Below are 26,399 nucleotides of genomic sequence, written 5' to 3' on the forward strand. Positions count from 1 at the left end.
CGTCGCCAATGATGGCAGGTATATTGAACATGTCATAACCTAGATCCGAATATCTGTAGTGACGTTTACATGTTGAATAAAGTGTGTGCACGAAGTAATCTGTAAATAATTTACGTTTGTTTTCATATAGTTCAAAAATAGTCACTCTGTACTTTCCTGTGTACACTTTCTCGCCATCTGAAAACGATGAATTTCAGAGGCGTGACGTCATGGGAGAGGTAGAGCGTAAATTCCACTGACCACCACATAGATAATTTCGACCGAGAAGCCGCAAAAGGACGCCATCTACCAAACTAAATTCGGTCTCAGAAAAGACGGTCATCTCAGATGTTTTTCACCTGAAGAATAGCGAAATACAAGTGAACTGTTTGACAGACTGTCCAGGTAGAATCTGAGAGCGGCTGTGGCGAAGTCCAGAGATGCTGGAAGGTAATTCAAATATTTTTAAGAACGGAACGTTTGTTTTTGTTTTCAGTAGTACTTTAACATTCTGCTGATTCGCCAAACGGTAGATTATAAGTATATGTTTTTCTTTCCTAACAGGTGAGAAGCCTTGCGGTGAAAGAGGAAAGAAACAATCAGCTCAACACATTCTAATCGAGTACCACCACCAAAAGTACAGAAGTTTGTTTTTTGAGCAGATATTGCAGACACTCCGACCCTCACAGATGAGTTGGATGAACGCTTAAACCAGTATCGTAAACTGGTCAAAAATGTGGCTTCTTATTTGTATGAAAGCGGGAAAATTTTTCCGACTCTCGAGAAAATCCCCAGACACATTTTATTTGTACAGTCATCCAGCTCTACGTCAGAGGGAAATTTTAGTTCTGCAGTTTTCATAATGATCATACGCAGCTCATTTATGAGACCGGACGATGTTGATGCTCTTCTCTTTCATCATGGCAATACTAGTATAAAAAAACTCTAGTTTTGTTTTATGTTCTCTCTAAATCGGTTATCGATTATTGTATCTGGTGGTCTAGGATCTTCTGTCTATGCAAATTGTTCTCATATTAGTGCTGATTTTATTGCACTAGAATAAACAAAACAGTTTCTTTGTAGATTATTATTGCATTGTACACTTGTACACTTTAAAGCTAGTTTAATGAAAATCGCTTAAAATGAAAACATTTAGTTTGAATAATCAGCTGACACGAAGTAGTATTGTGACGTGTGCTGGCATACGCTGTCTCCAGCACACCATGCGGCATAGAGGTTACGTCAGTATCGATAGAGACCAACGACAAGACTCGCTGGAAACACGACGCAAAAGCCGTCAGCCGCCAGTATTTACGATCGCCACCGCGTACCGGAAGGGCACTTTAGCCAGTTAGTTTGCCAGTTCATTCGAGTTTAGACTATTAGTTCGAGGCAGTTCAGCCAGTCAGTTCGTTCAGTTAGTTCGAGACAGTACGCCGTGAAGTCCCAGCCTGTCACCGAGATGGAGCTGCAGGCTTAGCGTCTAGCACAGAGACAGGCAGCACATAGCAACCTCACAGTGAATAAAGCGGACTTCTGCAAAAAAAAAAAAAAAAAAAAAAAATGGTTCAAATGGCTCTGAGCACTATGGGACTTCACATCTGTGGTCATCAGTCCCCTAGAACTTAGAACTACTTAAACCTAACTAACCTAAGGACATCACACACATCCATGCCCGAGGCAGGATTCGAACCTGCGGTTCCAGACTGAAGCGCCTAGACCGCACGGCCACACCGGCCGGCGGACTTCTGCTGCAACAGCATTGATGCTATGAGGACTATACAGAAGGGAACTTGTGCCACGGCGCACGGAAACTTAAAGTTAAGTAGCTCTTTCTTTATGAATGAAGAACCCAGTTATTAATTGTGTGCAGTTGTGTTATACAATGAGGATATCGGCCACCAACCAACATCCTCTCCTAGCCTCCCAATAGACAACGAGACGACATAAAAGTGGCTAAAGAGAATACAACAGTAGCGATGAGAACATTTCAATGATGAAAAATTTGAAACTTCCTGGCAGATTAAAACTGTGTGCCCAACCGAGACTCGAACTCGGGACCTTTGCCTTTCGTGGGCAAGTGCTCTACCATCTGAGCTACCGAAGCACGACTCACGCCCAGTACTCACAGCTTTACTTCTGCCAGTACCTCATCTCCTACCTTCCAAACTTTACAGAAGCTCTCCTGCGAACCTTGCAGAACTAGCACTCCTGAAAGAAAGGATATTGCGGAGACATGGCTTATCCACAGCCTGGGGGATGTTTCCAGAATGAGATTTTCACTCTGCAGCGGAGTGTGCGCTGATATGAAACTTCCTGGCAGATTAAAACTGTGTGCCCGACCGAGACTCGAACTCGGGACCTTTGCCTTTCGCGGGCAAGTGCTCTACCATCTGAGCTGCCGAAGCACGACTCACGCCCGGTACTCACAGTTTTAACCTGCCAGGAAGTTTCATATCAGCGCACACTCCGCTGCAGAGTGAAAATCTCACTCTGGATGAAAAATTTGTTTGCTTCTCTTGTGTTTGAGGTAGCACGGCTTTCTAATTGCAAATTTTTTGTTCTGTTCTTCCATGTATTCCAGAAGGGGAGCCGCAAAACTAATCAAATTTCTCTTTCCAGAGGCTTTGCTTCTTTGTTGTTTTTACTATAATGTATTTGTGCAAACCATGGCTACCCTGTGCTCTCCACCCACTACCTCCGCGCCTCAGCTGCAGACGGCCAATGTAATGGATCTAACACAAGCTGTTCAGTTTCAGAACCAAAAAATTGCTACTTTGCTGATGACGGTACAACAACGTCTGGCCGCCCAAGCAACGGTGGCCGCACAACAGACCGCCCAACACACCGAGCATGTGCTGCAGCCGGTTCCGGCAATTTAACGATATGGAAGAGGAATGGCACTAATATCTAACACAGTTCCAAGCTCATAGTGCTGTCCGTCGCGTTCACGGTGCTGTAAAGCCACAATATTAGTTTCGATTGCGGTGTTCCCAGTGTTCAGGTTAAAACAAAAACTATTCCCAATTGCGTCTCTCGACGAACTCAGTTAGGACGAAGCAATCGCTGCATTGACCGGGTCCTACGACCAGCGAGTTCAAGTAGCTGCAGCAAGATATCATTTTTTCCGTTTGCCGAAAAAGCCGGAACAGACGTTCAATCGGTACCATAGGGAATTAACGGGCAAGTCTAGGAAGCGTAGCCGCGCGGGATTCGCCGAGCGGTCTGGGGCGCTGCAGTCATGGACTGTGCGGCACGTCCCGGCGGAGGTTCCAGTCGTCCCTCGGGCATGGGTGTGTGTTTTTGTCCTTAGCATAATTTAGGTTAAGTAGTGTGTAATCTTAGGAACTGATGACCTTAGCAGTTAAGTTGCAGTAGGGTTTTGGAGCGTATACTGTATTCAAACATTATGAATCACCTCGAAGGAAACGATCTATTGATACGTAATCAGCATGGTTTCAGAAAACATCGTTCTTGTGCAACGCAGCTAGCTCTTTATTCGCACGAAGTAATGGCCGCTATCGACAGGGGATCTCAAGTTGATTCCGTATTTCTAGATATCCGGAAAGCTTTTGACACCGTTCCTCACAAGCGACTTCTCATCAAGCCGCGGGCCTATGGGGTATCGTCTCAGTTGTGCGACTGGATTCGTGATTTCCTGTTAGGAAGGTCGCAGTTCGTAGTAATAGACGGAAAATCGTCGAGTAAAACTGAAGTGATATCAGGTGTTCCCCAGGGAAGCGTCCTGGGACCTCTGCTGTTCCTGATCTATATAAATGACCTGGGTGACAATCTGAGCAGTTCTCTTAGGTTCTTCGCAGATGATGCTGTAATTTACCGTCTATTAAGGTCATCCGAAGACCTGTATCAGTTACAAAGCGATTTAGAAAAGATTGCTGTATGGTGTGGCAGGTGGCAGTTGACGCCAAGTAACGAAAAGTGTGAGGCGATCCACATGAGTTCCAAAAGAAATCCGTTGGAATTCGATTACTCGATAAATAGTACAATTCTCAAGGCTGTCAATTCAACTAAGTACCTGGGTGTTAAAATTACGAACAACTTCAGTTGGAAAGACCACATATATAATGTTGTGGGGAAGGCGAGCCAAAGGTTGCGTTTCATTGGCAGGACACTTAGAATATGCAACAAGTTCACTAAAGAGACAGCTTACACTACACTCGTTCGTCCTCTGTTAGAATATTGCTGCGCGGTGTGGTATCCTTACCAGGTGGGATTGACGGAGGACATCAAAAGGGTGCAAAAAAGGGCAGCTCGTTTTGTATTATCACGTAGTAGGGGAGAGAGTGTGGCAGATATGATACGCGAATTGGGATGGAAGTCATTACAGCAAAGACGTTTTTCGTCGCGGCGAGATCTATTTACGAAATTTCAGTCACCAACTTTCTCTTCCGAATGCGAAAATATTTTGTTCAGCCCAACCTACATAGGTAGGAATGATCATCAAAATAAAATAAGAGAAATCAGAGCTTGAACAGAAAGGTTTAGGTGTTCGTTTTTCCCGCGCGCTGTTCGGGAGTGGAATGATAGAGAGATAGTATGATTGTGGTTCGATGAACCCTCTGCCAAGCACTTAAATGTGAATTCACTTCCTCAAGTGTTGCAAATCTTAAAGCAATATGATTTGGGTGCCACAGCGGCCAGTAAGTTCGACGAGGCCCATATTTGTCGTGTCGAGTCGCCCCTTGCTCGTGATCTCCCCATGTCATCACAATAGCGACCGCGCAGGGGAGAGCGGGGCTACAAGTTCCGATTCTTAGTTGATCTCAAAATTCGTCAGGAATACTTGATTTTAGTACTCATACGATGCAATCAAAATTAATTTATACATGTAACTTTGATATTAAGACAGTTATTTGGGTCGTTTCTTGTGAGATGGTTTTAGTAATATTGTTTTAATGTCTGAAGTCGTAAATTAACATCTTATCCCGACTGGGGCAAATTGTTAACAAGCCATGGTAAGTCGTTACCATATCTGTTAAAGCTATTATTTGTGAAATAAAAAAAATATGATTAAACCATGTCTGTTTATTTAATTTATTATTTGTGAAATAAAAAAATATATGATTAAACCATGTCTGTTTATTTAATTTTCGACGATGTCGTACGATTATAACACGTAACTACAATTTGTACTTGAACAATTACTAACCCTTTAGTTATTAACAGGTTGTCAAATAACTTGTAACTACTCAGCCTTGATAATTCAGGCTTCATTCACATTGGCCTTGTCTTAGGTTGAAAATATCTATCATATTGTCGTCATAGGCAGAAAACATATATACTTATACGTAATTAATTAATCATCAGAAGATATATATCACAATCACAGTTCGGGAATAGTTAGGTTAATAAGGGTTGATTCTGCCTACATCTCGAATGGGCCAAGTTCTTACATTCTTGTCACTGAACCCATTCTTCGCCAGAACGTGAATTAGAGTAACTGTCACAGCACACTAGACAATAAAACTCTAAACTGTCCACTCCACTCTCCGACCTTTCACTACTCGTTTGTGTCGGTCTGCTTAGCTGGCTGGTAACGAGCTCGCCTCCCATTCACTGGGTCCGGGTTCGATTCCTGGCCGGGTTGGAGATTTTCTCCACTCGGGGATTGGTTGTTGTGTTGTTCTCATCATCATTTCATCCTCATCACCGGCCGCAAATAAGACTTGTACTTGGCGGCCGAACCCGAATGGGACCTCCAGCCAACAAAGCCATAACATCATTTCATTTCATTTATACTACTCGTCTGTAAAACCTGACGTTTAACAGACTTCCTCTTCCCTTTGTCATTTCCATTTGTTGTTTTACCTTTCCCTTTTTCTTTATTTTTTCTCACTTTTTTGTTGTTGATGTTCGCTTTCCTTTTCTTGCTTTGCTCTTCTACTAAGGTTTGTTTCACTGGAGTATCGGTTAAAATAGCTGATTTTCTAAGACTTCCTTTTTATTTTTCCAACCATTGGTGGTACCATCGGAAAAATGACGTACTGCTTCTGGAGAGAAAGGGACTTGACCTCCGAGTTGTTCTTCTGTGACACTAGAAGATGGAGGCAGATTAATAACCCCTGATGGCCCTGGCTCATCAACGATTTGTCTTGTATCTGCACTAATGTTTACAATTTCAGATGCATTAGAGTCTATGCAAGTTACAGTCTCTGATGCTGCTTCCGACCTATGTCATGTGAAATACCTAAATTCGCTAAAAGGCGATTTGAAACATACGACGGAGCGTAGTCGTTTTCTGTAAAAACGCTGGGGTCATAAGGCCAAATGCCAGCATTTCCAAAAGCGTTCATTACGTTTATGGGAGTCACTGCACGAGGCAGCGCGTATCTAACAATTTCTGGGATCTCATACATCGGCATCTTCTTGCCAGGATTACTGCGTAACCAATTGTCCCGAGCCTTTGCACAATAGCTTTTGAAAGGTGCATTTACTCAAACAGCCAGTGGCTGTAGGCGGTGTGCACAATGAGACGGGAATGACAGCATTATAATGGAGTTAGATTTCAAACTTCCTGGCAGATTAAAACTGTGTGCCCGACCGAGACTCGAACTCGGGACCTTTGCCTTTCGCAGGCAAGTGCTCTACCATTTGAGCTACCGAAGCACGACTCACGCCCGGTACTCACAGCTTTACTTCTGCCAGTACCTCGTCTCCTACCTTCCAAACTTTACAGAAGCTCTCCTGCGAACCTTGCAGAACTAGCACTCCTGAAAGAAAGGATATTGCGGAGACATGGCTTAGCCACAGCCTGGGGGATGTTTCCAGAATGAGATTTTCACTCTGCAGCGGAGTGTGCGCTGATATGAAACTTCCTGGCAGATTAAAACTGTGTGCCCGACCGAGACTCGAACTCGGGACCTTTGCCTTTCGCGGGCAAGTGCTCTACCATCTGAGCTGCCGAAGCACGACTCACGCCCGGTACTCACAGCTTTACTTCTGCCAGTACCTCGTCTCCTACCTTCCAAACTTTACAGAAGCTCTCCTGCGAACCTTGCAGAACTAGCACTCCTGAAAGAAAGGATATTGCGGAGACATGGCTTAGCCACAGCCTGGGGGATGTCTCCAGAATGAGAGACACAGTTTTAATCTTCCAGGAAGTTTCATATCAGCGCACACTCCGCTGCAGAGTGAAAATCTCATTCTGGAGTTAGATTTCGCTTTTTCCACCACACTGATATCACCATGAGATTGGTGATTATCGAACAACTACAAAATTGGATCTGCATGTGATGGTTTAATATGTTTGATAAAATGATCCATATATTTCACGAATTCCGTAGCTGTCATCCATGCTGGCCTGTTTCCTGCGCCAATAGATTCCGATGAATCCTTGTATTTAAGCGTTGGGAAAATAAACATGGGAGAATCTGCATGTCCTAATGCATTTACTGCTAGTTCCACTGTAACCAGTGTCCCTCGTTCAGCAGATACTATGGCTCCAACTGGCTTCATTCTCTTCTTGGCAATAATTTTCTTCGGCTTTAGCACTGTGGTAACTCCTACTTCATCTAAATTATATATTAATGAAGGCGTAGATTTATATTGATAAATACTGTGCTCGGCCTTATAAAACATTCGGTAACATTGTGTTTGTTGAATGATGTCGCCCTGCTGGCGTTTGTTGACTCCGGTGTTCTTATTGACAGGTGAGGATGTCATTCAAAAAAACCAGTCAGCCAGCCTGGACCAACTTTTTTATTTTCGTTCCACGATGGTGGAACATTAAATGTCAGTGCACATTCGGACGCTAACTTTTTGACTTCCTCTGGCGGAAGACTAGAGAAAATTGAAGCACAATGCAACAGATATTCTGCTAATTTATCTTCCTGTTCTTCAGTAAAGATCAATCTTACTTTTATGTAACCAATCGGGATGTTTTCTACCGCAGGTCTTAGATTTTTAATAAATTTGTACAACGTCATATGATAAATATCGAATTCCAGTTTTTATTTTCTTGTCATCGTTGACAACTGCATCTGCTGCTTTTTGCATCAATTCCTGTGACACTAAACCTCGTGTTGTTTTTCGGCATACGTCCTCATACTACAAAACCAAAAAAACAGTATTTATATTCCATTGGTGGTACAAATAAATTGGGCAAGTTGTTCCGAAGTCATAACGTGCCCCCAAAAAACGGAACATCTAGCGCCAATCACACATGTTTTAATAAAAGCAAGATATTGGTTACGTTACGAAACACAGGTAATTTACGCATTGTGTACCAAAACGGTAGATAAATCCTTACAATAAAACTGAAGGCTACCGATTAAAATTAGTGAGACACATCAAAAATATCAAATACGAAAATATTTACTTACTTGAACCAGCGACGCACCAGCTGTCGTTCCGATGTTCCGGGGACCAGCAGCTTGTTTACGATGGCTGCCGTCGGTGCGCTGTGGCGTTTCATTTCACGACGTGTTTACTTCATATCTTTTTCCCTCGCGGAGTTATTTCAATCGGAACAATTTACCTCGGTAACTTCTATCACCACTCTCCCCTACACAGCCGCGCGGACAGCCACGTAAACATGTAAACAGACCTGTGAACTTTGTGAAGTGTTGCCCTAGACGTTTTGCTTGCCATAAAAGACAAGACTGTCCATCACGAAACGCGACGTGTTACACCTGTGGATAAAAAGGCCATGTCGAAGCAGTTTATGTAGGTTGACTCTTACAAAGAAGAAAACAGAAACTAGCCACTACATCTTTGTAAGAATCAACCTATCTTAATTGTACACAGCCACGGTGTCACTATGTCAGTTTTAGACAAAATAGCACGAAGCAGTTTGTTTTTAACAGCAGTTTTGCCCGCTCCCAGAAAAAACAGGATGTGCACATGCAATGAACGTTGTGTTTTCCCAATATAAACAGATTCCCACAAAACGTAAGATTCAGGTTGTCCCTCATTCTCGCCCTAGTGCTGTACGGCGACGTTCTAACAAACTATTTGTCTCATTACGAATTTCTGGCCGTCGTGAACTTCCAGTTAAACACAGATGCATCACTCACTTTGCTTAATAGTGCCACGAACGAACATTTAGGCTCAACACGCCTTTCTAAATCTAACAAGCACTTCACTGCTTCAACGGTCAGGAAATTCCAGTGCTCGTACAGTGTAGTTTGCCTGCCAGATACAAATCTCAGACCAGGACAGTGAATTTTATGGTGTTGAAATCAAGAGAGCATGAGAATATTTTTGGTTTTGATGCTTTTGATTTGTTTCGCCTTAGCATCCAGGACAATGTACTTTCGGTCTCTACATTTGTACCACAGGACAGTGTAGATAGCTTGCTTAAAGTATTTCCTGAACTATTTTCCGAAGGAATGGGAAAAACTAATAACTTTGTAGCGCATGTTACATCGAAACACAATGCACAGCCTATGTTTTTTCGGGCCCGCCCCATTCCAATTTCATTAAGAGACAAAGTATCCAGAACTCAGTCGTGCACCGATATTTTGGAGGTCAGCATAGCCTTTCAGTTCAACAACGTGTGATTCTAGTTCAAAATGGCAGTAGACAATCTCGTGTGCTTATTCCAACAGGTTTGTAAAAGGATTTGTTGCGATTACTCCACCAAGGACATTGGGGACTTGTTCGCACTAAACAGTTAGCGCGCCGGCACTGTACTTGGCAGGGCATGCACGCCCACATTGAACAGATGACGTCACAGTGTTGCGCATGCTCGAAGAGCCACAAACATTCTCAGCTTGACCTAAGACTCAATTGCCATGGCAATGGGCGCACATAGACTTTGCAGGATCATTTTGGAACACTCGTTGACTCATAGTGGTAGACTCTTTTAGCAATTTCCCATTTACATTGCCTGCGCCTACTACCACATCATGTAGCAGCATTCAAGCGTTGTCCTCAATATTTTGCGTAGAAGGTTTGCCAGAAGTACTTGTGTCGGACAGTGGACCACAGTTAACTTCACGTGACTTTCAACAGTTTTGTGAACGAAATGGCATTCGTCATCCACCTCACGTGCAGTCCAACGGAGAAGCAGCACGCTTCGTACGCACTTTCAAACAGATGGGCAAGCTTCCACCACCCACGCATGAGAATGGGCGCTGCAACTCTTTCTCGCCTCATATCGCTCCCACCCACGAGACGGACCACCAACGGCGGGACTTCTCCATGGCCGCCGCCATCGGATGCTGCCGCACTTGCTACACCCACCGCAGAATCCGACGCCGTTAATGGTCCCCAAATATCCCTTTGCGTTGCGCGATCTATTTCTTTTCGGGATTTATGGCAACGGTGGTCACTGGGAAAAGGGCATAATCTAGGAATGCATTGGCTCTATTATGTGTTTGATTGCAGGTCTCGATGCTTCGCAGCGCCGCCACCAGAAGCAAATTCGCGTATGTCATCTGCCCCCTGATTCTGCTGCTTTTCTGCCCCGGATACACGGCTTCACAGGACCGCGCGGACTTTGCAGCCGCCCGCTGGTGCCGCAAGGACAACCCAGGCGGAACGGATCGACGATGCGCTCTCGCTCCCGTCACCCCCGACCGCCGACCCCATGGGCATGGACCCGCCATCGCCATCGCAGTCGCCATCGCCGTCCCCATCATCGCCCAACACATGCCCTGAACGTGTGCCCTGGCAGCAGTTTTCCAGAGAATGTTGCATCGCAAGCAAGATGGCGGGGTACGGTCGGGAGTCAGCCGTCCTCCAGAGTCACGGCTCCCGGCCCATTACGAGTCCAGCATACTGCCTCCCTCTCTGCTGCCGTTCGCAGCTTTCACGACAATGGTGCGGCATTTTGGGTGGAAAGAATGTGTTGGCATACGCTGGCTCCAGCACACCATGCAGCACTGAGGTTACGACAGTATCGATAGAGGCCAATGACGCCGGCCGGAGTGGCCGAGCAGTGCTAGGCGCTTCAGTCTGGAACCGCGCGACCGCTACGGTCGCAGGTTCAAATCCTGCCTCGGGCATGGATGTGTGTGATGTCCTTAGGTTAGTTAGGTTTAAGTAGTTCTGAGTTCTAGGGGACTGATGACCTCAGCAGTTAAGTCCCGTAGTGCTCAGAGCCATTTGAGGCCAATGATAAGACTCGCTGGAAACACACCGCCAACGCTCTCTGCCGCCAATATTTAGAATCGTCGCCGCGGATCGGAAGTCCACTTTAGGCAGTTAGTTTGCCAAATTGTTCGAGTTTAGTCAGTTAGATCGAGACAGTTTAGCCAGTCAGTTCGTTCAATTAGTTCGAGTCTGTACGCCGTAAAGTTTCTGCGTGTCACCTGGACTTAGCATCCAGCACAGAGTCAGGCAGCACATAGCACTTCTGCTTCAACAGCATTGCGACTAAGTTGACTATACAGAAGAGAACTTGTACCACAGAACACGGAAACTTTAAGTTAAGTAGCTCTTTGTCTATGAATAAAGAATCCAGTTATTTTTTTGCGAGTAGTTGTGTTATACACTCCTGGAAATGGAAAAAAGAACACATTGACACCGGTGTGTCAGACCCACCATACTTGCTCCGGACACTGCGAGAGGGCTGTACAAGCAATGATCACACGCACGGCACAGCGGACACACCAGGAACCGCGGTGTTGGCCGTCGAATGGCGCTAGCTGCGCAGCATTTGTGCACCGCCGCCGTCAGTGTCAGCCAGTTTGCCGTGGCATACGGAGCTCCATCGCAGTCTTTAACACTGGTAGCATGCCGCGACAGCGTGGACGTGAACCGTATGTGCAGTTGACGAACTTTGAGCGAGGGCGTATAGTGGGCATGCGGGAGGCCGGGTGGACGTACCGCCGAATTGCTCAACACGTGGGGCGTGAGGTCTCCACAGTACATCGATGTTGTCGCCAGTGGTCGGCGGAAGGTGCACGTGCCCGTCGACCTGGGACCGGACCGCAGCGACGCACGGATGCACGCCAAGACCGTAGGATCCTACGCAGTGCCGTAGGGGACCGCAACGCCACTTCCCAGCAAATTAGGGACACTGTTGCTCCTGGGGTATCGGCGAGGACCATTCGCAACCGTCTCCATGAAGCTGGGCTACGGTCCCGCACACCGTTAGGCCGTCTTCCGCTCACGCCCCAACATCGTGCAGCCCGCCTCCAGTGGTGTCGCGACAGGCGTGAATGGAGGGACGAATGGAGACGTGTCGTCTTCAGCGATGAGAGTCGCTTCTGCCTTGGTGCCAATGATGGTCGTATGCGTGTTTGGCGCCGTGCAGGTGAGCGCCACAATCAGGACTGCATACGACCGAGGCACACAGGGCCAACACCCGGCATCATGGTGTGGGGAGCGATCTCCTACACTGGCCGTACACCACTGGTGATCGTCGAGGGGACACTGAATAGTGCACGAGACATCCAAACCGTCATCGAACCCATCGTTCTACCATTCCTAGACCGGCAAGGGAACTTGCTGTTCCAAAAGGACAATGCACGTCCGCATGTATCCCGTGCCACCCAACGTGCTCTAGAAGGTGTAAGTCAACTACCCTGGCCAGCAAGATCTCCGGATCTGTCCCCCATTGAGCATGTTTGGGACTGGATGAAGCGTCGTCTCACGCGGTCTGCACGTCCAGCACGAACGCTGGTCCAACTGACGCGCCAGGTGGAAATGGCATGGCCAGCCGTTCCACAGGACTACATCCAGCATCTCTACGATCGTCTCCATGGGAGAATAGCAGCCTGCATTGCTGCGAAAGGTGGATATACACTGTACTAGTGCCGACATTGTGCATGCTCTGTTGCCTGTGTCTATGTGCCTGTGGTTCTGTCAGTGTGATCATGTGATGTATCTGACCCCAGGAATGTGTCAATAAAGTTTCCCCTTCCTGGGACAATGAATTCACGGTGTTCTGATTTCAATTTCCAGGAGTGTAGAACGAGGATGCTGGCCAGCAACCAACATCCTCTCATAGTTTCCCACTGTACAGTGTAAGTAGGCTGTTTAGGTTTTTATATTTATATTGGTAGCGCTCTGTATGAAAATCACTGGCTGTGCTGTGTGCAGTCTGTGGCTAGTTTGCATTATTGTCTGCCATTGTATTGTTGGGCAGCTGCATGTTAACAGCGCGTAGCGTTGCGCAGTTGGAGGTGGAGGTGGAGGTGAGCCACCACCAGAGGTGGATGTGGCTAAGTGAGATGGCGGATTTTTGAGAGCGGATGATCTGGATGTGTGTCCATCAGAAACAGTACATTTGTAAGAATGGATGTCATGAACTGCTATGTATAAATTATGACTTTTGAACACTAATAAGGTAAATACATTGTTTGTTCTGTATCAAAATCTTTCATTTGCTAACTATGCCTATCAGTAGTTAGTGGCTTCAGTAGTTTGAATCTTTTATTTAGCTGGCAGTAGTGGCGCTCGCTGTATTGCAGTAGTTCGAGTAATGAAGATTTTTGTGAGGTAAGTGATTCGTGAAGGGTATAGGTTAATGTTAGTCAGGGCCATTCTTTTGTAGGGATTACTGAAAGTCAGATTGCGTTGCGCTAAAAAAAAATATTGTGTGTCAGTTTAAGCACAGTCATTTATAATTTTTCTAAGGGGACGTTTCAACAGCTCTACAGAGACAACGAAACGTCATAAATCTTGCTAAAGAGAATACAACATGGACCATAGTTAACTTTTCTTATCGTGAAGCAAAAATGGTTTGACACTTCTCGGGCAAATTATAAATTCAGTACCTACCTTATGCAGTCGCACCAACACTCAGAAGTTTTGTTCTTATTTTTATTTGTTTGATCGTCCGAATAAAATTAACAGTGCTGATTTTGGACAGATTCAGGTACTCCCAGTGTCAGGACATTTCATTCCAGTAATCAGTTTATTCCCGAGTTCGATTCTTGATGTGTTCGAAAATGGCCCACTATGCGCTGAAATCTAGTTTATGACCATCATTCACTTAAAAAGAAGATATTCAATGTGTAAACAAACCAATTTAAACAGACGTATAACCAACTAAATGTGTACGTTTTAGCTGCAAATAACATTTCGGAAAATTACATCAAATATATCGCTGAAAAAATATTTCGCAGGCACCATAAAATGAAATTCTCTTAACACTGGAAAATATTTCGACCGTAACAGTTTATTTTCGCCATATTTAGGGAAATCTCTCATTGAGAGAAGGTAACAGGACATCAGGGAGTGGTAGAGCACGGTACACGGTGCAGAATATACACTCCTGGAAATGGAAAAAAGAACACATTGACACCGGTGTGTCAGACCCACCATACTTGCTCCGGACACTGCGAGAGGGCTGTACAAGCAATGATCACACGCACGGCACAGCGGACACACCAGGAACCGCGGTGTTGGCCGTCGAATGGCGCTAGCTGCGCAGCATTTGTGCACCGCCGCCGTCAGTGTCAGCCAGTTTGCCGTGGCATACGGAGCTCCATCGCAGTCTTTAACACTGGTAGCATGCCGCGACAGCGTGGACGTGAACCGTATGTGCAGTTGACGGACTTTGAGCGAGGGCGTATAGTGGGCATGCGGGAGGCCGCGTGGACGTACCGCCGAATTGCTCAACACGTGGGGCGTGAGGTCTCCACAGTACATCGATGTTGTCGCCAGTAGTCGGCGGAAGCTGCACGTGCCCGTCGACCTGGGACCGGACCGCAGCGACGCACGGATGCACGCCAAGACCGTAGGATCCTACGCAGTGCCGTAGGGGACCGCAACGCCACTTCCCAGCAAATTAGGGACACTGTTGCTCCTGGGGTATCGGCGAGGACCATTCGCAACCGTCTCCATGAAGCTGGGCTACGGTCCCGCACACCGTTAGGCCGTCTTCCGCTCACGCCCCAACATCGTGCAGCCCGCCTCCAGTGGTGTCGCGACAGGCGTGAATGGAGGGACGAATGGAGACGTGTCGTCTTCAGCGATGAGAGTCGCTTCTGCCTTGGTGCCAATGATGGTCGTATGCGTGTTTGGCGCCGTGCAGGTGAGCGCCACAATCAGGACTGCATACGACCGAGGCACACAGGGCCAACACCCGGCATCATGGTGTGGGGAGCGATCTCCTACACTGGCCGTACACCACTGGTGATCGTCGAGGGGACACTGAATAGTGCACGAGACATCCAAACCGTCATCGAACCCATCGTTCTACCATTCCTAGACCGGCAAGGGAACTTGCTGTTCCAAAAGGACAATGCACGTCCGCATGTATCCCGTGCCACCCAACGTGCTCTAGAAGGTGTAAGTCAACTACCCTGGCCAGCAAGATCTCCGGATCTGTCCCCCATTGAGCATGTTTGGGACTGGATGAAGCGTCGTCTCACGCGGTCTGCACGTCCAGCACGAACGCTGGTCCAACTGAGGCGCCAGGTGGAAATGGCATGGCAAGCCGTTCCACAGGACTACATCCAGCATCTCTACGATCGTCTCCATGGGAGAATAGCAGCCTGCATTGCTGCGAAAGGTGGATATACACTGTACTAGTGCCGACATTGTGCATGCTCTGTTGCCTGTGTCTATGTGCCTGTGGTTCTGTCAGTGTGATCATGTGATGTATCTGACCCCAGGAATGTGTCAATAAAGTTTCCCCTTCCTGGGACAATGAATTCACGGTGTTCTTATTTCAATTTCCAGGAGTGTATATTGGATAGGCGGCCCAGCGCATCCAGTGCGGTGGGCTGTGGTGGGATGAGCAGCTCTGTCCTACGGGCAGGCAGCGCGGCCGCCCCAACTGAGGATATTAGCCGGAGAATATCGTGAGCCGGCGGTGCTGCGAAGCGGACCGCCGTGCACGACTCTGGTGTCTGCACGACCTGCCAGTGCTGCCTTTACAATACGACTACCATGGCGGACGTCTGTGCTGTGTGCACGTCCGGTACCTCGCCTACGTGTGTGAGAATGTTCACGTGACCACTGATACCAGCGTCATTGCACAGCTGAGGCGGCTTGTCCAGCTTGTGTCGTAATTTTCCGAAAGTATCATTCCGCCAATCGAAAGAACATAATCTGAACCCTTTCATACTCTCTCAGCTCAGTGCAGGAAGCACGAGTGCGTCCCCGTGGCATGATTGCCTGCTTGCTTCACACTTTTGCACTTCACCGAGCTTTCCGGTTGTGAGCATTCCCTATTAAAGTGTAGACACAGACGGTGCTCGAGTAGCTATGCCAGTACGCTATCTGTTGGCGGACGACGTTGAAACCATTGTCATTACACCTACCATCCCCCAAGACGTGAGGCCCACGAGAAAGACAGGCCATGTTGTGTACGTCACAACACGTGACTCTGCAGGTCCTGCAACTGCCAGCACCCTTCTCCTGCGAAAAGCGACTAAATATTTCACATGACTTTAATAATTCTTGACTACGCGTTTAAAAACTGCAAGCTGTTGATAGCATACGACAAAGTTAAGACCCTTAGTTGGTACCTATTCCATTAGTTATTGATCTCCTGTGGGCCCTGCACAAGGCCAAGAGTTCGCGACGTGTGGCAGACAAGCCGATTAGTGTGACGTCGCAAGTGTTTTCCGATGCCTGTACGTCTCGTTGGCCCCACCAAGTGGCATATACCGTCATCGGATCAACATCGACGTCGTCTTTGCACGGGTACTAATTTTTTTCTTGCAGTGTAGTAAAACAAAGTTCACCCTGAAAATAAGTCTTTAATTCTTTTTATTCAGCACTGATCTACAGAATTTTCCCTGATAAAGACAACTCAACCTTAACCTATTCATTTATTACCCTCAAAATACAAGCCCGAGGCAATCTGACTGCTTTACACTGATAACATGACTTCCAATAATTTACACAAAAGAATGGCTCTGAATTGCAAGAAATCGTAACAATACTACAAACCCAAAAAACATGTGATTAAAGAGATATAAAACTACCTCCAACTCTGTTAATTGCCTAAACTCATTTCAAACAGGAATCGCGATAATGGAAACCTCATTCTTTTTCGTAAGTCACTTACCTCACAGAAAATCTTCATAACACGAAATACAGCAATTTCACCTAGTAACAACGGCCACCTAAATAAGAAAATTCTAACTACTGTAGACTCTAACTACTAGTAGGCATATGGCTCGAAAATGAAAGCTTTTGTTGTGTAGCAAACAATTTATTTTGAAAATTTTACCTTATTTATGTGATATCCAGTTCCATAAATTATATAGTTGTCAATAATTCTACTACCCAAACATTATCAACATTATTCGTCGCATATTTTCTTATGAGAAATTTCATCTCCCTTTACACTGCCTGTCCTACCAACACAGAGTCTCCAGTAAGAAAAACATGGTCATACACTTCTCTGTCCACCCGCTAACTGCTAGTTCGTCCAACCACAAAATCACTTGCCGAAGGCACAGAGCGCTTCGGCGATATTAACACAGTCTATAGCTCTGCCAGCATACAGACACGCTACATACAACAAAAAATTAGTCATTCTCTTACAAAAACACAGTCATAGCTAAGGTTAAGTCTTGAAAGTGATGCACACGTGGCAGCCAGGTGTATGGAATCAGAGCGGTAAGATGGACTGACGTGCAGATGAGACAGAATCACAAAAGGGGCTATTATGTCTGTACGTGCTCACGGCCACGCTGTGAATGGTTTCCCGATTTGTTGGTGTATCGTCGTGGGCCGTCTGGCGTGTTTACAAGGAATAGTGTATCCCTAGCAGACATGCAAATCGGATTCAGAAAAAATGATCGTAAAAAGATCTTAACCGTGTAAGTACTATAAATGGGTACCACGCCTTGTCAGCAACAATTGACCTCAACCGTGACAGCATTTGCTGCCGTCAGCGAATGCAAATCCATCTGAACCACTTTCCGAGACAGAATTGCGAAGGGAATGGTATATAACAGACATTTAGAGTAAAATATCCCTCGAAAGTGTTACTATCGTTGCGGTACATAAAACTGCAAGTCTGCAATGGGCCAAGCTGCAGAAAAACTGTAGTTGACTGTAGGTATATAGTGTGGTCCAACGAGTCTTGATCGAGATACAGATAGGGCCTTTTACTATTCCAGTAGGGAGCTCAGTCAAATGGTTTGGACTCTTTGTCAACAGCAGTCTCACCTGGGCAAGACATGTGGAATAATTCATTTCCAAGGTCGGTCGGTCACTCTACATCCTACAATCGATATATCGTGTGTGGTTGGGAGCTGAAGCTACAGTCCTACTGACTCTTTACCGTGGCATGATCAGGTCTGCACTGGAAATATGGGTGTTCGTTACATGACATGACATCTGTAAAGGTTGGCAGTACCGAGCCCAACGCATCTTTCTTGGGCCAATGAATTCTACATCTGTGAAAGCGTTTTCGATGGAAGAGAGGGAGACACCTCTTCAATTCCGAAGAACTATCTTGGGTCAGAAATTCATCCTTAGCAGAGCAGTGCAAACAGTTCGTCGTCTTCTCGAAAATCTTAAATGCTTCAATTTCGCCAGATAGGGTTCGAAGAAGGAGGGTAACCTTCCTAGCTCAAAGTTTCAGGCACCAAAGGTATATGATACCCCTCGTCCTTAAAAATTCTCTGCCTCCAGCATTTAATTTGCAATATGGTGTACTAAACTACCAGCCCACAATCGCATATCAGTCTTGCCTATCGGGTCGGGCTTTCACTACTTCTACTGACGTTTCCCATTTCATTTCATCAATGTGGCCCTCATCGGGAAAAATACTCAATGAGGGCTCCAGAACAGGAGAGGGCACCGACTTTGCTTACTTGAGATCCATTACCTTGGGCTATGTTTAAGCTACCGACGGAAGCCATCTTCATTGCCGAAGACCTCGCAATTAAGGAAGCCTTACATTATACGGAAAATTAGTTCAACGACATCCTTGTTGTCACTGTTTCGAGGAGTGCACTAGAAAACCTGGATAAGCGGTAATGGGGCTCCGACACTAACCGTCAGGTACTCAATGTAATGAAGTTACTCTATCAGTGTGGAAGTCAACATAAACGTGTCCAGTTATTAAGGATCAAGGGACACTCTTGTATGTCATGCAACAAGATGGCGAAACACCTGGCAGAACGAAGTGTGACTTACGGCTAACCTTCCACATACAGATTTTGTTGCAGGCTTGAAGGAAAAGGTTCGTCAAGAATGGTCACTTACGTGGGAGCTCTCGTAACTGTCTAAAGGAAGACATCATGTCGCAGTACAGTTGAGTATTCCGTGCAAAACCTGGTTCTCTCAAATGAAACTATCTGGACGTCATACCACTACCATAACACGCATCCGGCTGGGTCACGGTTGTTACGTTCACATCTTTATAACATGAAAGTTCAGCAATGTGTATACTGCCAAGACCGCACAATTAAAAGTGTAGATCTCTACCACGTGATACTACGATGTTCACGCTACGATAGACCACGCAACAAACTTTTTTAAGCCTTGATGTGAGCAGGAATCCTTTAACCTACGTCTATTACGGACAGCGGACCACAAAGGACTGCCAGTGTTGCCCAGTTTCTGCAAGAAGAAGATTTGCAGTTATAAGTCAGACTCAAAGGTTCCAGCGTAATAAGTTGTGATATATGGACAGCGTTGAGTGCGTGAATGTGCAGACTGGTATTAATGTATTTTCCAATGCGTGTGCTGTGTTATATTATATACCAGATCTGTAGTTATTCACTTCTCGGGCTAAATGGTTAATGTAATGGCCAACAAATAATAAAAAAAGTGAGCCTTGATTTTGAGTTCTTTCGAATCATACATGTCGTCAAGAGCACTCACAATCCAATGAGGCCCTTAACCAGCAGTGTGCGAAAGACTGACGTATTTCTGCGATGTTTCGGGTTCCGTTCATTTGGTTCATCTACATCTAAATACACACATCACCAGCCACTGTATGGTGTATGGTGGAGGGTACCATGAATACCTACCAAAAATCTTTTTTCCTATTCCACTCGCAAATGGAACGAGTCAAAAATGACTATCTATATGCCTCCGTACCAGACCTAATACCCCACATCCTGTCTTCGCGGTCGTTACGCAAAATGGACGTCGGTCGCACAAGAGTCGTTCTTCACTTAGCTGCAAAATCCTGTTCTCTTAATTTTCTCAGCAGTGTTTCGCAAAAAGAACATCGTCTTCCCTCAAGGGATTCCCACTTGCATTCACCAATCGTCTCCGTAACACACCCGTGTTAAGCGAATGTAGCGGTACCAAATCTAGCTGCAAGCTGCTTCCTCCTTTAATCCGAAGTGGGGGAATCCGGAACACTATAGCAGTATTTTTCGAAAGAGAGACCGACTCTAGCCGCAATCGGCCATCGAAATAATTCGATGGCCAAAGCTGAAAATTTGTGCCGGACAGGGACTCGAACCCAGATTTCCCACCGAGGGAGGTGGCGCAGTGGTTAGCAGACTGGGCTCGCATTCGGGAGGACGACGATTCAAACCCGCGTCCTGCCATCCTGATTTAGGTTTTCCGCAATTTCCCTTAATCGCTTCAGGCAAATGCCGGGGATGGTTCCTTTAAAGGGCACGGAACCCCATCCTTCGCTAATGCGATAGGACGGATCCTCGCTGTTTGGTCTCTTCCGCCAAATCAGCCAGTCAACCAACCAGACTTGTCCTCAGATCGAGCGGTTGCCTTATGTGCGTCGGCCATCCAGACGACCTTCCCATCCGACTCAATTTTTTTAACTTGTCACACGCTAGGCGCGTCCACTGGATTGATGACCTCAGCAGTTTGGTCCCATACAACTTACCACTACCTGTCACTGTTTATTCACCTACCTGCTCAATGCAAGTCCCGTATTCCCGCTATGCGTATCTACACTCAAGTTATCAAGGAAATCTTGCGTGTGTGTGTGTGTGTGTGTGTGTGTGTGTGTGTGTAGTATACCTTCGCAGTACTCAAAAGTTAAAAAAAAATGTTCAAATGGCTCTGAGCACTATGGGACTTAACATCTATGGTCATAAATCCCCTAGAACTTAGAACTACTTAAACCTAACTAACCTAAGGACATCACACACATCCATGCCCTAGGCAGGATTCGAACCTGCGACCGTAGCGGTCACGCGGTTCCAGACTGAAGCGCCTAGAAACACACGGCCACACTGGCCGGCAAGAATAAGTCACACTAGTGTTCTATACACAGTCTCCTTTACGAACACGCCACAGTTTTGTAAAATCTACCAATAAAATTAAATCGAGCATTCGCCAACCTTACTCCCGGTCCTGATGTGCTCGTTCCATTTCATATCTCAACGCAGCACGACTGTTATGTATTTGAACACTTGGTGCCGTGCGTGACTCGTGTTCGTGCCATTTGATTTGACATCCTGTTTTTACTGTACTACGACCTCGTTATGTTAATTTCAATTACTGGTGTCACTGATTGCTGCCTTACCTGCCCGTGAGCGACAGCAGCGGCACTTATCGATATAAGCCCTGGGGTATTATCTTTGCTGACATCATTCGAGGGTTGGATTCCCTCACTTCTTCGTCGAAGAGTTTCACTGCCTGGGCTACTCTCAGGGTGCACCTTCGACGTGGAAGATCCCCACCCTTGCCTTGCCGTCTGCTCGCCGTCACTACTGCTCGCAGCCGCCGGTGCTCGCCGCCGCCGCCGCCTGCCGCTGCTCGCCGCCCTCGCCGCCCTCGCCGCCGCCTGCCGCCGCCGTCTGCTGTCCGTCCGTCTGTTTCGCCGCCGCCTGCTGTCCGTCCGTCTGTTTCGCCGCCGCCGCCGCCGCCGCCGCCGCCGGTGCTCGCCGCCGCCGCCGCCGTCGCCGTCCACCCTGGTCGTCCGACCCTGGTCTTCGTCCGTCTGCGTCTTCGCCTGTTCCCCGTTTGTGTCCTTTCCTTTTCGTGCTGTGCGTTTTTTCTTCCTGTCGTCATGTCCGCCCCCACCACCACCGTCACTACTACCACCACCGCCATCGTCTATACATCCCCTTCCGCCGCCTCCACCACTATAACTTGGTGTGCCCAGTCCCCCCCCCCTCCTTTCATCCCACCTCTCCTCACTCTCCCTTCTCTCTCTATCTTTGTCGCCCCCTCTCCCGCTTCTTCCTCTCGCTCGTCTCGTTCTGAGCCTTTCCCCCCACTCCCCCAGCCTGTCACTGCAGCTCCGGCTCGGGTGGTGGCCCGTCGGGCCACTGTCCACGCCCCGCTCTCCCCGTCACCTTCGCCATCACCGCCGCCACTGCCACCGTCATCTTCATCGTCGCCGTCACCTTCGCCTTCACCGTCCCCATCTCCGGCGCCGACTCCTGCCCCGGGACCTGCCACTCCCCGCCACATTCCAGTTCTTTCCGTCCCCCACACCTCCTCCGCCGCCGTCAAGCGCCCCAGTGGCACTCCTGTCTCGTCTGCTCCGAAAAAGGCTCCGCCTCGTCCCCCTTCCCCCACCCCTGATGCCATGGATGTCTCCCTGCCCGTCCCTGCCCCCTCCTCCTCCTCCTCTACACCCTCCTCCTACCGCTACCTCCTCTCCCGTCCAGATCCCTCCCACCTTGAAGCCCGGAACCTCACCCTCTTCCTTCGCCAGCATTGTCCTGGTGCCCCCATCTCCCTCCTCACTCCTCGCCGTAATTCGGTACTCATCTCCTCCCCCAGCCCTACCCTCCACACGGACCTCCTTTCCCGCATCCCTATCACCTGCTTTGGCCCTCATGCCTCTCTCACCCCTGCTCCATCGCCACCTCCCTCCCGCCAACCCCAACCTCCGCGTCGCCCGCCGACCCTCACCGCCGCGATCACTCGGCTCAGTCCAGTGATCACGGAGGAGGAGGTGTTGGCGGAGCTTCAAGCCCATCCCCATCTGGAGGTGCGTAGGGTTCGCTGGATCCACAACGATGCCGGCCCCACCTGCCTTATGCGCGTTTTCTCTGAGCACACCCCCTCCATAGACCGTCTCCTGAAGGAGGGTGCCCTCCTTTTTAACCAGCGTTATAAAGTTGACCCCTCCCGTTCCCCTCCTCAATCCCTCCGCTGCCAAAGGTGCTTGCGATATAATGCGCACCCAACATCAAAGTGCCGCGAGGCCCCCACCTGCCCGCACTGTAGGCAAGCCCACTTTTTACGGCAGTACCCCAATCTCCAGTCCCCCCCTCCTGTAATACCTGTAACCTCCCTCATCCCACCTACTCCCAGAAGTGTAACGCCCGACCCCCTCCTACCACTCCTGAACTCACCGTTCCTGTCCGCGCTCTGGACGCCCCCACCCCTCCCGGCAACTCCCTTCGCCCACCCCCTACCGCTGAGGACATCATCCGATTCCTCACCATTGTCCTGCAGAATGTACATCCTTTTCAGCGCCCACACACCCTCCAACAGATCTCCCTCGCCGCCCGATCCGTATTCCACCTCAAAATGTACGCCACCTACTCCAACAACCAGGCCCATTTCACCTTCTCCCGTCTTGACACCCTCGTTTAAATCCCTGTCATGGCGCGACAGCAACGTATCCTTTTCAACAATATACGCTCCCTTCCCGCCAACAAAAACCTCTTCCTGCACACCCTTGCCACCCACCACGTGGATGCCTTCCTCCTCAATGAAACCTTCCTGCAACCCCACCACACAGTCCACACTTCGCCCTACCTCCTCCACCGCTCCGATAATCCCCTCCCGATTGCGCGTGGCGGAGTTGCCATTGGGCACCACCGCCAGATCCCCGTTCGGCTCCAACCTCTCCTTCCCGACCCCACCGAACACCTGATCCTTAGTGTCTTCTTCCCCGGCCTTACCATTACCTGCGCCACCATCTATGTTCGCCCCAACGCTCCTCTTCCCTTCAACTTCCCCTCCCACATTGACCATACCTTCTCCTCCTACGTGATCGCCGCCGACCTCAACATCCATAGTCGTTCCGCCGCCCAGTTACGGCGGTGGCATCGGTTCCTCTCCTCGCTTCAAGGCGACCTCATTCCCATCCCCCAGCACACCCGTCCCGAATCCAACTCCACTCCTGATGTTATCCTATCGTCCCCCAACCTCCTTGGCCGCATAACGGCCATTTCAGACGGTCGTCGCCCTCGCCCCGATCCTCGTACTGATCCTCCCCCTAAGTATGTCCACGACTATTCCCGAGCCGACTGGAATGCCTACCGGGATACCCTTTCCACCCAGGTCGATAGCCACCCTCTCACCTACCACCACCCTGACGATATCACCCATGCCACCTCCTTTCTCCAGCAGACCTTGTCTGAGGCTGTGGAGGCCCACGTCCCAACTGTCGCCATCCACCCCCACCGTCCTACCTTACCCCCACAGGCCGTTCTCCTCCTCCATGAATCCCGTCGTCTCTACCGTGCCTTCCTCTGGACGCGTGACCCGGACACACTACGATGCCACCGGCAACTCCAGTGACACGTTCGTAATTTGCTCGCGGCTAAGAAACGCCGGAACTGGCGACAGACATGCACCCGTTTAAATGCTACCCTACCAATCAACTCGTCCAAGTTCTGGTCAGCCTTCCGTCGCCTTACCGGAACTAAACCCTCCCCCTACTATCCTCTCCTCCACGATGATCACCCCTTCCCTGACGCCCTTAGTAAGGCCTACCACTTTGCCTCCTACCTCTCCGATGTTTTTTCCATCCCCGATGATCCCCAGTTCGATTACTCCCTCTTCCCGGATATCCGCGATCGAACTGACACCTCTGTCCCTCCCCTCGCTCCTGGTTTCCAGTACTTGGACAACATTACACACACGGAACTCAATGCCCCTATCACTACACAGGATCTCATTGATACACTCCGCACAAAACGCAACACCGCTCCTGGTCACGATCGTGCCACCTACCGTCACCTTCGTGAAGCTCCTTGTCTCTTTCCTCTCCACCCTGGCCAGGCTCTACAATGTAGTCCTGTCCACCGGTTACTACCCCGACCTGTGGAAAACCTCCCATATCCTCATGTTCCTTAAACCTGGCAAACCGCCGTCCGCCGTCTCCTCCTACCGTCCCATCAGCCTTACCTCGGTCTTCAGCAAGGTCCTGGAATCTATCCTCACCCGCCGCATCCACCAGCATCTCCGCCAGCACCGCCTCCTTCCCGTCACCCAGTGTGGCTTTCGGCCGTCCTTCTCTTCCGACGATCTTCTCCTTCACCTCACTCATCTCCTTTCCGAACAGCTTAATTCCCGTCGCTCCGCAATCTTCCTCTCCCTTGACCTCGAACGCGCTTATGACTGCGTCTGGCATTCCGGTCTCCTCTTCAAGCTCCAAACCTTTGCCCTTCCCATTAACTACGTCCGTCTGATCGGTTCCTTTCTCTCCCACCGTCCTTCCTATGTCACCATCCATAACACAGATTCCTACACCTTTTTCCCCTCCGCCGGTGTGCCCCAAGGCTCCGTCCTCTCCCCCCTTCTGTACCTTTTGTACACGGCGGACATGGGCGCTCCAGTTTGCCGATGACACCGCCTTCCTCGCCCTTGCCCCCACCCTGCAACGCTCCCAACGCCTTCTCCAATCCCATCTTGACCGGTTCACCGCTTGGTGCAACCAGTGGTTGCTCAAGGTCATTCCCTCCAAAACCCAGGCAATCATTGTAGGCAAAACCACCCCTTCCTTCCGCCTCCTTGATTTCTATCTCACCGTCTATGGCCGTCCTATCGCCCTCACTCCCACCCTTAAGTACTTTGGCGTCACCCTCGACCGTCGCCTCTCCTGGACTCCCCATCTCCAGACGATCCAAGCCAAGGCACGTTCCCGACTCCGTCTCCTCAAGCTCCTTTCCGGCCGCACGTGGGGTCTGGACCCCTCCACAATCCTCCACACCTATAAATCCCTCATCCGCCCTATCCTTTGTTACGCCCATCCAGCCTGGATCTCCGCCCCCCCTACCTTCTATAAATCCCTCCAAATCCTTGAACGCCATGCTCTCCGCCTTGCCTATCGCATCTGTCTCCCCTCCCCCACGTGGATCCTGTATGATCTCATCCCCTTCCCCCACCTCCTCCTTTTCCTTGAAAGGATACGGATCCTGTACACCTCCCGTAAACTTGATCCTCCTCACCCGCTCGTGTCCCCGATCCTCTCCCACCCCCTCCCGCTGCCGCGCCTGTATTCCCACGCCCCACCCGGTCTCCATCTCTCCACCCTCCTTACCCTCTCCCAAGGTGGCTTCCGCCAGCTCCCCCTCCCTGATGATGTCCTCGTCCCCTCCATCTACCCCTCTTATCAACTTTGACCCTGCCCCCCACTTCCGATGTCCTTTCCCTTAGGCACCCTCCCTCCCTTCTGTTCCCTTCCCTTCTCTTTCCTTTCCCCCGTCTCCTCCCTCCACCCCTCTTCCCCCGGGCTTCCCCTCCCCCTTCCTCTCTCCTCCCTCTCTCCCCTGCCCGTGGCGTCTCTGCTCTCCCCTCTCGCTCTCCCACTCCCCCTCCTCCTCCTCCTTCTCCTCCTCCTCCTCCCCCCTTGGCAGGTCCCCGGACTCGCACACGCAAAGTGAACATTCGCGCGCCGGAGATCATCGCCCTCAGTT

The sequence above is a fragment of the Schistocerca cancellata genome, chromosome 9 (assembly GCF_023864275.1).
Source record: "Schistocerca cancellata isolate TAMUIC-IGC-003103 chromosome 9, iqSchCanc2.1, whole genome shotgun sequence".
NCBI lineage: Eukaryota > Metazoa > Arthropoda > Insecta > Orthoptera > Acrididae > Schistocerca > Schistocerca cancellata.